General features: G+C 45.2%; 1 non-coding gene across 1 annotated transcript; it reads left to right on the forward strand.

Moving 5' to 3' along the window:
* The first annotated feature begins 9,667 nt into the window (after window positions 1-9,667).
* Window positions 9,668-9,740, forward strand: trnav-aac (transfer RNA valine (anticodon AAC)). Its single transcript has one exon. It is a non-coding gene; the product is annotated as a tRNA-Val (tRNA).
* The last annotated feature ends 1,808 nt before the right edge of the window (window positions 9,741-11,548 follow it).

The raw sequence follows: 11,548 nt of genomic DNA on the forward strand, positions 1-11,548 counted from the left end.
AAAACACTTTGTAATCACTGTCGAATATATTACTGTTCCAAGAACATGCAATTTTAATTATAGGTGTTTTTTACTATGACTTTTGTGTATCTTCTGTATTAACAAGCAGCTGTCAGTGTGAATGGCTATTACCATTGCATTTGATGTCCTTGTGATGTTCACTGAATAGGATTAATGACTGCAATGTAATTAACAAGGACTTACTGAGAAATGCCATTTAGCTTCATTCTGGGAAATGTTTGTCTGGTATCTTTTAAAAAGTATTATTTTTGAGTTTTTTGTTTTTGTTTGAAAGTCAAATAGAAGTGGAACAATTAATTGCCTGCAAAGTACCACACTCCTTTATTTTACTGGAAAAGTGAAAGAAAACAGCTGTTGATATTGACACACTGCCTTTCCTCACAAGCTAACTGCCTCTTAAAGGACTGTCCTTAATTTGTATTACTGGCCGAATGATCATTAAACCTCTGAAGAACACAATTAAAAAATAAGTAATTCAGCAATCCATAGGATTGCCTACAACATTTTGCATTGACCAGATTTGATTCCACACTTGGACAACAGTCTGTGTGGAGTTTGCACATTCTCACCGTGTCTGTGTGGGTTTCCTCCAGGTGCTCCGGTTTCCTCTGACAGTTCAAAGATGTATAGATTAGGTGGATTGGCCATGCTAAATTGCTCATAGTGTCCAGGGATGTGGATTAACCATGGGAAGTGTTGGATTATAGGGATGAGGCAGAGGGGGGGGTCTGGGTGGGATGCTCTTCGGAGGGCTGGTGTGCATCCGATGGACTGAATGGCCTACTTCCACACTGTAAGGATTCTGTGATTCTTGGAGTAAAGGCAAACATCACTTCTTTCAGAGGATACCCCTCACTGTCAGAAGAATGTCACTGCCAATTGGATGAGGCCCTTACTTAAGGATCCCAATTGGTGTCCATACAGCCTGTCATATTTGCCCCATTCACAAAACATCATGGAGGCAGGAAGGCATCGGGGATGTCACACCTTCCCACACTCCAATTCCTTCTCACAACCTTTTGATAGCCTCCCACCTCCGACCAGACTGATCCCTGCGTTGGCAGCACTGACGCAGGAAGGGAGACCGGACCGATTAGGACTATACTCACCGGGATTGAAAAGATTGAGGAAGGGAGATCACACAGAAACCTATAAAATTCTAACAGAACTAGACAGGGTAAATGCAGGAAGCATGGCAACATAGCTCAGGGATGGGCAGAACTGGCAGCTTAATGTTCCAGGATAGAAAGAGAGGCAAGAGAGGAAGAGAAGTGGCATTTTTAATAAGGGATAGCATTACAGCTGTGCTGAGGGAAGATACTCCTGGAAAAACATCCACGGAAGTTATTTGGGTGGAACTGAGAAATAAGAAAGGGATGATCACCTTATTGGGATTGTATTATAGACCCCCCCAATAGTCAGAGAGAAATTGAGAAACAAACTTGTAAGGAGATCTCAGCTATCTGTAAGAATAATAGGGTAGTTATGGTAGGGGATTTTAACTTTCCAAACATAGACTGGGACTGCCATAGTGTTAAAGGTTTAAATGGAGAGGAATTCCTTAAGTGTGTACAAGACAATTTTCTGATTCAGTATGTGGATGTACCTACTAGAGAAGGTGCAAATCTTGACCTACTCTTGGGAAATAAGGCAGGGCAGGTGACTGAGGTGTCAGTGGGCGAGCACTTTGGGCCCAGCGACCATAATTCTATTCATTTTAAAATAGTGATGGAAAAGGGTAGACCAGATCTAAAAGTTGAAGTTCTAAATTGGAGAAAGGCCAATTTTGACAGTATTAGGCAAGAATTTTTGAAAGTTGATTGGAGGCAGATGTTCGCAGGTAAAGGGACGGCTGGAAAATGGGAAGCCTTCAGAAATAAGATAACAAGAATCCAGAGAAAGTACATTCCTGTCAGGGTGAAAGGGAAGGCGGGTAGGTATAGGGAATGCTGGATGACTAAAGAAATTGAGGGCTTGGTTAAGAAAAAGAAGGAAGTATATGTAAGGTATAGACAGGATAGATCGAGTGAATCCTTAATAGAGTATAAAGAAAGTAGGAGTATACTTGAGGGAAATCAGGAGGGCAAAACGGGGACATGAGATAGCTTTGGCAAATAGAATTAAGGAGAATCCAAAGGGTTTTTACAAATATATTAAGGACAAAAGGGTAACCAAGGAGAGAATAGGGCCCCTCAAAGATCAGCAAGGCGGCCTTTGTGTGGAGGCACAGAAAATGGGGGAGATACTAAATGAATATTTTGCATCAGTATTTACTGTGGAAAAGGATATGGAAGATATAGATTGTAGGGTAATAGATGGTGACATCTTGAAAAATGTCCAGATTACAGAGGAATAAGTGCTGGACGTCTTGAAATGGTTAAAGTGGATAAATCCCTAGGACCTGATCAGGTGTACCCGAGAATTCTGTGGGAAGCTAGAGAAGTGATTGCTGGGCCTCTTGTTGAGATATTTGTATCATCGATAGTCACAGGTGAGGTGCTGGAAGACTGGAGGTTGGCAAACGTGGTGCCACTTTTTAAGAAGGGCAGTAAAGACAAGCCAGGGAACTATAGACTAGTGAGCCTGACTTCGGTGGTGGGTAAGTTATTGGAGGGAATCCTGAGGGACAGGATGTACATGTATTTGGAAAGGCAAGGACTGACTCGGGATAGTCAACACGGCGTTGTGCGTGGGAAATCATGTCTCACAAACTTGATTGAGTTTTTTGAAGAAGTAACAAGGAAGATTGATGAGGGCAGAGCAGTAGATGTGATCTATATGGACTTCAGTAAGATGTTCGACAAGGCTCCCCATGGGAGACTGATTAGCAAGGTTAGATTTCATGGAATACAGGGGGAACTAGCCATTTGGATACAGAACTGGCTCAAAGGTAGACGACAGAGGGTGGTGGTGGAGGGTTGTTTTTCAGACTGGAGGCCTGTGACCAGTGGAGTGCCACAAGGATCGGTGCTGGGCCCACGACGTTTTGTCATTTACATAAATGATTTGGATGTGAGCATAAGAGGTACAGTTAGTAAGTTTGCAGATGACACCAAAATTGGAGGTGTAGTGGACAGTGAAGACGGTTACCTCAGATTACAACAGGATCTGGACCAGATGGGCCAATGGGCAGAGAAGTGGCAGATGGAGTTTAATTCAGATAAATGCGAGGTGCTGCATTTTGGGAAAGCAAATCTTAGCAGGACTTATACACTTAATGGTAAGGTCCTAGGGAGTGTTGCAGAACAAAGAGACCTTGGAGTGCAGGTTAATAGCTCCTTGAAAGTGGAGTCGTACGTAGATAGGATAGTGAAGAAGGCGTTTGGTAGGCTTTCCTTTATCAGTCAGAGTATTGAGTACAGGAGTTGGGAGGTCATGTTGCAGCTGTACACGACATTGGTTAGGCCACTGTTGGAATATTGCGTGCAATTCTGGTCTCCTTCCTATTGGAAAGATGTTGTGAAACTTGAAAGGGTTCAGAAAAGATTTATAAGGATGTTGCCAGGGTTGGAGGATCTGAGCTACAGGGAGATGCGGAACAGACTAGGGCTGTTTTCCCTGAGCTGAGGGGTGACCTTATAGAGGTTTACAAAATTATGAGGGGCATGGAATAGGATAAATAGACAAAGTCTATTCCCTAGGGTTGGGGAGTCCAGAACTAGAGTGCATAGGTGTAGGGTGAGAGGTGAAAGATATAAAAGAGAACCAAGGGGCAACCTTTTCATGCAGAGGGTAATACACTAATGGAATGAGCTGCCAGAGGACGTGGTGGAGGCTAGTACAATTGCAACATTTAGGAGGCATTTAGATGGGTATATGAATAAGAAGGGTTTGGAGGGATATGGGCCAGGTGCTGGCAGGTGGGACTAGAATGGGTTGGGAATATCTGGTCGGCCTGGACCGAGGGTCTGTTTCTAAGCTGTACATCTCTATGACTGTATGTTCCCAATGACCAGGCAGTCCAGAACCAGAGGGTCACATTGTGAAGATATGGGGTAGGCCATTTAGGACTGAGATGACAAGAAATGTCTTCACCTAGCAAGCAGTGAGCCTGTGGAGGTCTCTGTCACCGAAAGAAATTGAGGCCATAATGTTAAATGTTTTCAGGAAGGAGTTATAGTCCTTAGGGCTAAAGGCATCAAACGGTTTGGGAGAAAATGGGAATAGGGACTGAGTTGGATGGTCAGCCAAGACCATATTGAATGATGGGTGAAATAACTGCAGAGTCTAGTATCCTGTCACCAAGTCACCCTTTATTTACATGGTTCAGAATCACACTACACCAGGTTTATTTGGAAATACTGTCTTTTGGAGCACTGCCCCTTCATCAGATGGTTGTGGAACATGACCATACAACACAGAATTTATAGCAAAAGGATTACAGTGTCATGGAGTTATGATATATTAAGCAACTTTAGTTAAAAAGCACACAAAACCAAGTTACAGATCTTAATCTAAATTTGTTTAAGTCTTTCATCTTTTTAGAATGGGATATGGTGGTTTAGGTTCTTTAATATGTAAATCACAGAATTACATTCTCAAGGTGGCCTCTAATAATAGTGTCATCCTCAGCTCAGACAATGTATTAAATGTTTGAAGGTAACGATTTACATGTGCACTCTACATGGGCTGTGACCAGCTCGTTCAAAGCCAGTCTCTAGACTGAAGACCTTCTGAACCTCTGTTTATTTATTTATTGCTTTTTTTTTTGAGGCTATTATCTCATCACCAAGTCCCCTTTATCTACACAGAGTCCTTGACACTTCTCCAGCTCTCAGTAAACAGAACAATCTCGTTTATTTTTTTTAAAAATGTGGCACTGACCCACACTAGCTCAGAGCCAGCTCCTATAGTGAACAGAGCCCCTGCTGCTTCTGTTTATATATTTTTTTTTAATTTTACCCCCACACTACTACCTACTTGCAGGAGGGCTTATTTTTTCCCCCCAGCACCCAGGTGAGATACAGAGAAAGACACAAGCTGCACAAGTCTTTAATTGGTTTCCACCAGGAAGAAAGGAAACTCCTGAGTGGCCAGTGACAAGCAGTGCCTTTCACATCAAAGGGAACCTCTATTTTTTAAAATTTTATTAAAAACGATTGCAAAAGAGTTTACAGAAAAACAGTTAACATTTACAGCTGTATACAACAGCAATTTTACAAGGGAGAGGAGCATCAAAGCCAGGCCCCAAACCCTACCGTTCAACCAGTTTACAGGGAGAGGACAAACCTCAAATCCCAGTTTCAAATATGAAAAGACATTAACAATGACATTTGTACATGAGACAATCCTGTTACATAGGAAAAGTGCAGACAATACAGACCCAGCAAGCCCCCATCCCTCCCATCTTCCGGCCTCTAAGGCAGCCCGCCCCCACACACATTCTGGTTCTCGGTCCACCCTAAGCCCCGTCCAGTTCTCAGTCCACCCTGACATCTTTAGCCGCCTGGGGTGACAGCGGTCAGGATGGCCTACCCACCTTTACCTTCAGCACCTTTAGACCACCTCTAGGACAGCCCACCCTGGTGCCCACCCAGAGTGACAGCACTGAGGACGGCTACCCACGTTCTGGCTCTGTCTGCCCCTACATACCATTGGGCTCTCACCCACCCCAATGTGCCGTCCAGCCAGTGGGCTATCCTGACAAACCTTCCAGCCACCTCTAAGACAGGGACAACAGCATGCAGGGTAGCCCACAATCCTTACAGATCTCAACCAGATTCTGGATTAGTGGTGCTGGAAGAGCACAGCAGTTCAGGCAGCATCTGAGGAGCAGTAAAATCGATGTTTTGGGCAAAAGCCCTTCATCAGGAATACAGGTGAAGGGCTTTTGCCCAAAACGTCGATTTTACTGCCCCTCTGATGCTGCCTGAACTGCTATGCTTTTCCAGCACCACTAGTCCAGAATCTGGTTTCCAGCATCTGCAGTCATTGTTTTTACCTAGATCTCAGCCTGCCCCTACTCACCTTCTGGCTCTCAGCTGCTCTGACACCTTCTGACCACCTCTAGGACAGCCTGTCCTGATCAACTTTTTTTTTTTAAAAAAAGGATTACTTAGTGTGGAAACAGGCCCCTCAGTGCAACAAGTCCACACTGACCCACTGAAGCACAACCCATCCAGACATGCCCTACATTTACCCCTTAACCTAACTACAGGCAATTTAGCATGGCCAATTCACCGACCCTGCACATTTGAAGTGAGGGAGGACACCAGAGAACCAGAATGAAACCCACGCAGACACGGAGAATGTGCAAACTCCACACAGTCGCCTGAGGCGGGAATTGAACCCAGGTCTCTGGTGCTGTGAGGCAGTAGTGCTAACCACTGTGCCATCCACCTTCTCAGGACAACAGTGCTCAGAACAGCCTACCAACCATTTGGCTCTTGGGGCAATTGGCAGCAGAGTGGCCTACCACCCTCCAGCTTTCAGGACAGCCTACCAACCTTCAGGTTCACAGGATGGCCTACCCACCCTCCGGCTCTCGGGGTGACAGCTTTCAGGATGACCCATGAGCCTCCCAGCAAGGCCTGCCAGACCCAGGGACATGCAAGACAGTGCAGGTGATAGACCCAACAAACACCACAAAACAGTTAATTACCAAAAAAAAAGTCCTTTCTGGTGCACAGTCCAAATATAGAGTCCATTCCCAGGAATGGAGTCCACTCCAGTTTATGAGGTGTATTGTCAAAAATGGAGTCCACTCCAAACTGCAGAGTCCACTGCTAAAAAAAAAACAGGGTCCCCAGAGGGCAGAGTCCACTCCTGAAGGCAGCAAATGCACAGCACACAGGTGTTCAGTCTCCATGGAGTCCTAGCCCAGCCTTGGAAAACCAGGCCCACTCAGAGGAAGATAGTACAGGTGCAGTTAACTCACAGGGGTTTGGTCCACTCCTGAAGGAAAGGTCTTCTCCAGGATACAGCAAGTGCTCACCTCCCAGTGCACACACACAGGTGTTCAATCTTCAGAGGCCCAGTCCCAGGGCTAGGCCTCCCCACAGGAACAGCTCCTCTGGTAAAATGTACGTCTTCCACAAGGGCTCAGTCCAAACACCAAAAACCATGAAGACACATACAAAAAAAACCAAAGAGAACTAGAGTCCAAGGGCTAAGCCCTACCACAAGATTAACATTTCTCATTTTGAGAAAAGGATAAAGAGTAACACAGGCTGTAACCAGCCAGTGAAACAACAACCCCCTAATGAGAACTGAGTTACACCTGAAACACATTATGTGCATCAGGAGTTTAACAATCAGTCCTCACTCAAAGGAATGCCAGTTAACAAACTGGCTAAATAATTCAGCCAGCTCAGAAGTCAGGTTTCCCCCTCCAAAAAAAGGGAAGCAGAAACTAACAGTAACATATTGACTGTAACACCAGCCAACACAGAGTCAGTCCCCTAAATTAAGAAGACCTCTGAATCTCCTGTGTATATCAGTCAGCCAGGGCTTTCCTGATTGTCCCAGGTTAACAGGCCCAATCAAGAATCTCACAGTCAATGAGATCCACCTGGCCATGATTCCAATCACCACAATGGGGCAGATATGAAGGGCTGTATATATTGGGTGTGGGCGTTTGCACTCCCTTTTTGATTTCCTGAAAAACCTTCTCCTCTGTTTTTGGCTGCACTTCAGTCCCACGCTCCTGATCTTTGGGCACCCGGTACGGAGGAAGGAGGGCAGGTCTGAAGACCTCCTCGTGGGTCTGCTCCTGGGCCTGGCCAAGCTGGCCATCAACAGGTCCAGGCAGCGGGCCGTGGAGGGGGTCGTTAGGGCCGACTGCCTGCCCCTCTTCCGCGGTTATGTTAGAGCCCGGGTGTCCTTGGAGAAGGAGCACGCGGCGTCGACCAACACCCTGGAGTTGTTCAGGGAGAGGTGGGCGCCGCAGGGAGTGGAGTGCATCATTTCTCCCTCCAATTCTATTTTGATTTAGTCCCTACCCTCCCCTTCACTGTTTTGATCACACAGCACTGTCCTTTGATGTGAAGGGCAGTGTTTGTCACTGGCCACCCGGGTGTTTTCCTGTCTTCCTGGTGGTGGAAACTGAATAAAGATTCGTGCACTTTGTGTCTTTCACAGTGTCTTACACCTGCACACACACACCATGGGTGCTGGGGAAAAAATAAGCACTACCGCACTTAGGTGGTAGTGTGTGGGTTAAAGGGGGGAAAAAAAAAAAAACAACAAAAGAAAAAAAAAAAAAAAAAAAAAAAAAAAAAAAAAATCCCCCCCGGTCTCTCTGGGGAAGAGGCACTAAAAAAAAAAAAAAAAAGAAAAATATATTGGGTGTGGGCGTTTGCACTCCCTTTTTGATTTCCTGAAAAACCTTCTCCTCTGTTTTTGGCTGCACTTCAGTCCCACGCTCCTGATCTTTGGGCACCCGGTACGGAGGAAGGAGGGCAGGTCTGAAGACCTCCTCGTGGGTCTGCTCCTGGGCCTGGCCAAGCTGGCCATCAACAGGTCCAGGCAGCGGGCCGTGGAGGGGGTCGTTAGGGCCGACTGCCTGCCCCTCTTCCGCGGTTATGTTAGAGCCCGGGTGTCCTTGGAGAAGGAGCACGCGGTGTCCACCAACACCCTGGAGTTGTTCAGGGAGAGGTGGGCGCCGCAGGGAGTGGAGTGCATCATTTCTCCCTCCAACTCTATTTTGATTTAGTCCCTACCCTCCCCTTCACTGTTTTGATCACACAGCACTGCCCTTTGATGTGAAGGGCAGTGCTTGTCACTGGCCACCCGGGTGTTTTCCTATCTTCCTGGTGGTGGAAATTGAATAAAGATTGGTGCACTTTGTGTCTTTCACTGTGTCTCACACCTGCACACACACACCATGGGTGCTGGGGATAAAATAAGCACTACCGCACTTAGGTGGTAGTGTGGGGGTTAAAGGGGGGGAGAAAAAAAGAAAAAAAAACAAAGAAAAAAAAGAAAAAGAAAAAAAAAATAAACAGGAGATTCAGAGTCTTCTCAAAAAAAAAAAAAATGAAGGGCTGAAAGGGCAGTGTTTGTCACTGGCCACCCGGGTGTTTTCCTATCTTCCTGGTGGTGGAAATTGAATAAAGATTGGTGCACTTTGTGTCTTTCACTGTGTCTCACACCTGCACACACACACCATGGGTGCTGGGGATAAAATAAGCACTATCACACTTAGGTGGTAGTGTGGGGGTAAGGGAAAAAAAAAAGAAAAAAAAAGAGAAAAAAAGAAAATGAAGGGCTGAAACGGCAGTGTTTGTCACTGGCCACCCGGGTGTTTTCCTATCTTCCTGGTGGTGGAAATTGAATAAAGATTGGTGCACTTTGTGTCTTTCACTGTGTCTCACACCTGCACACACACACCATGGGTGCTGGGGATAAAATAAGCACTATCACACTTAGGTGGTAGTGTGGGGGTAAGGGAAAAAAAAAAGAAAAAAAAAGAAAAAAAAGAAAATGAAGGGCTGAAAGGGCAGTGTTTGTCACTGGCCACCCGGGTGTTTTCCTATCTTCCTGGTGGTGGAAATTGAATAAAGATTGGTGCACTTTGTGTCTTCCACTGTGTCTCACACCTGCACACACACACCATGGGTGCTGGGGATAAAATAAGCACTACCGCACTTAGGTGGTAGTGTGGGGGTTAAATTTAAAAAAATAGAAACAGGGCAGGCTGTGGCTTGTTTCTGTAGTGTAGTGGTCATCACGTTCGCCTAACACGCGAAAGGTCCCCAGTTCGAAACTGGGCAGAAACTGCTTATTTTAAAAAAAAGAAGGGCTGAAAGGGCAGTGTTTGTCACTGGCCACCCGGGTGTTTTCCTATCTTCCTGGTGGTGGAAATTGAATAAAGATTGGTGCACTTTGTGTCTTCCACTGTGTCTCACACCTGCACACACACACCATGGGTGCTGGGGATAAAGTAAGCACTACCACACTTAGGTGGTAGTGTGGGGGTTAAAAAAGAAAGGGGGAAAAAAATAAATAAATAAATAAATAAATTTTAAAAATGAAGGGCTGAAAGGGCAGTGCTTGTCACTGGCCACCCGGGTGTTTCCTATCTTCCTGGTGGTGGAACTTGAATAAAGATTTGTGCACTTTGTGTCTTTCACTGTGTCTCACACCTGCACACACACACCATGGGTGCTGGGGATAAAATAAGCACTACCGCACTTAGGTGGTAGTGTGGGGGTTAAAACAAAAAAAAAAAAAATTCTGCAATTTCTCCCTCCCAAAAAAAAATAAACAGGAGTCACGAAAAAAAAAAAAAAAAAAATGAAGGGCTGAAAGGGCAGTGTTTGTCACTGGCACTTAGGTGGCAGTGTGGGGGTTAAAGAGAAAAAAAAAGAAAAGAAATAAAAAAGAAATAAACAGGGACCCCTCTATTTTGATTTAGTCCCTCCCCTCCCCTTCACTGTTTTTGATCACAAAGCACTGTCCTTTGATGTGAAGGGCAGTGTTTGTCACTGGCCACCCGGGTGTTTTCCTATCTTCCTGGTGGTGGAAATTGAATAAAGATTTGTGCACTTTGTGTCTTTCACTGTGTCTCACACCTGCGCACACACACACCATGGGTGCTGGGGAAAAAAATAATAAGCACTACCACACTTAGGTGGTAGTGTGGGGGTTAATAAAAATAGAGGGAAAAAAAAATGAAGGGCTGAAAGGGCAGTGTTTATCACTGGCCACCCGGGTGTTTTCCTATCTTCCTGGTGGTGGAATTTGAATAAAGATTCGTGCACTTTGTGTCTTTCACTGTGTCTCACACCTGCACACACACACCATGGGTGCTGGGGAAAAAATAAGCACTACCGCACTTAGGTGGTAGTGTGGGGGTTAAATTTTTAAAAAAAGAAAAAAAAAGAAAAAAAGGAAAAAAAAATAAACAGGTGATTATGGTTTGATCACACAGCATTGCCCTTCGATGTGAAGGGCAGTGTTTGTCACTGGCCACCCGGGTGTTTTCCTACCTTCCTGGTGGTGGAAATTGAAAAAAAAAGAAAAAAAAGAAAAAAAAAATGAAGGGCTGAAAGGGCAGTGTTTGTCACTGGCCACCCGGGTGTTTTCCTATCTTCCTGGTGGTGGAATTTGAATAAAGATTCGTGCACTTTGTGTCTTTCACTGTGTCTCACACCTGCACACATACACCATGGGTGCTGGGGAAAAAAAATAAGCACTACCGCACTTAGGTGGTAGTGTGGGGGTTAAATTATATATTTAAAAATAGGAATGTTGGGGATCTGGGGTGGAGGGTGCTGCACGCAGCAGTCCCATGCAAAGAAAAAAAAATGAAGGGCTGATTTCCCTTTGATGTGAAGGGCACTGCTTGTCACTGGCCACTCGGGTGTTTTCCTATCTTCCAGGTAGTGGAAGATTGAATTAAAAAAAAATAAACAGGAGTCTTGGGGGCTTGCTGGGTCTGTATTGTCTGCACTTTTGTATGTAACAGTACTGTGTAATGTACAAAAAAAAAATGAAGGGCTGAATAGCCTATCCCTGCTCCTATTTTCTATGTTTCTACCCGCTGTCCCATGGAGTCCATCTAGTACGGATGAACTAGATATTG

Source organism: Chiloscyllium plagiosum, unplaced genomic scaffold (genome assembly GCF_037043375.1).
Source record: "Chiloscyllium plagiosum isolate Xiang-an unplaced genomic scaffold, Cpla_swu_hap1 HiC_scaffold_19, whole genome shotgun sequence".
Classification (NCBI taxonomy): Eukaryota; Metazoa; Chordata; class Chondrichthyes; order Orectolobiformes; family Hemiscylliidae; genus Chiloscyllium; species Chiloscyllium plagiosum.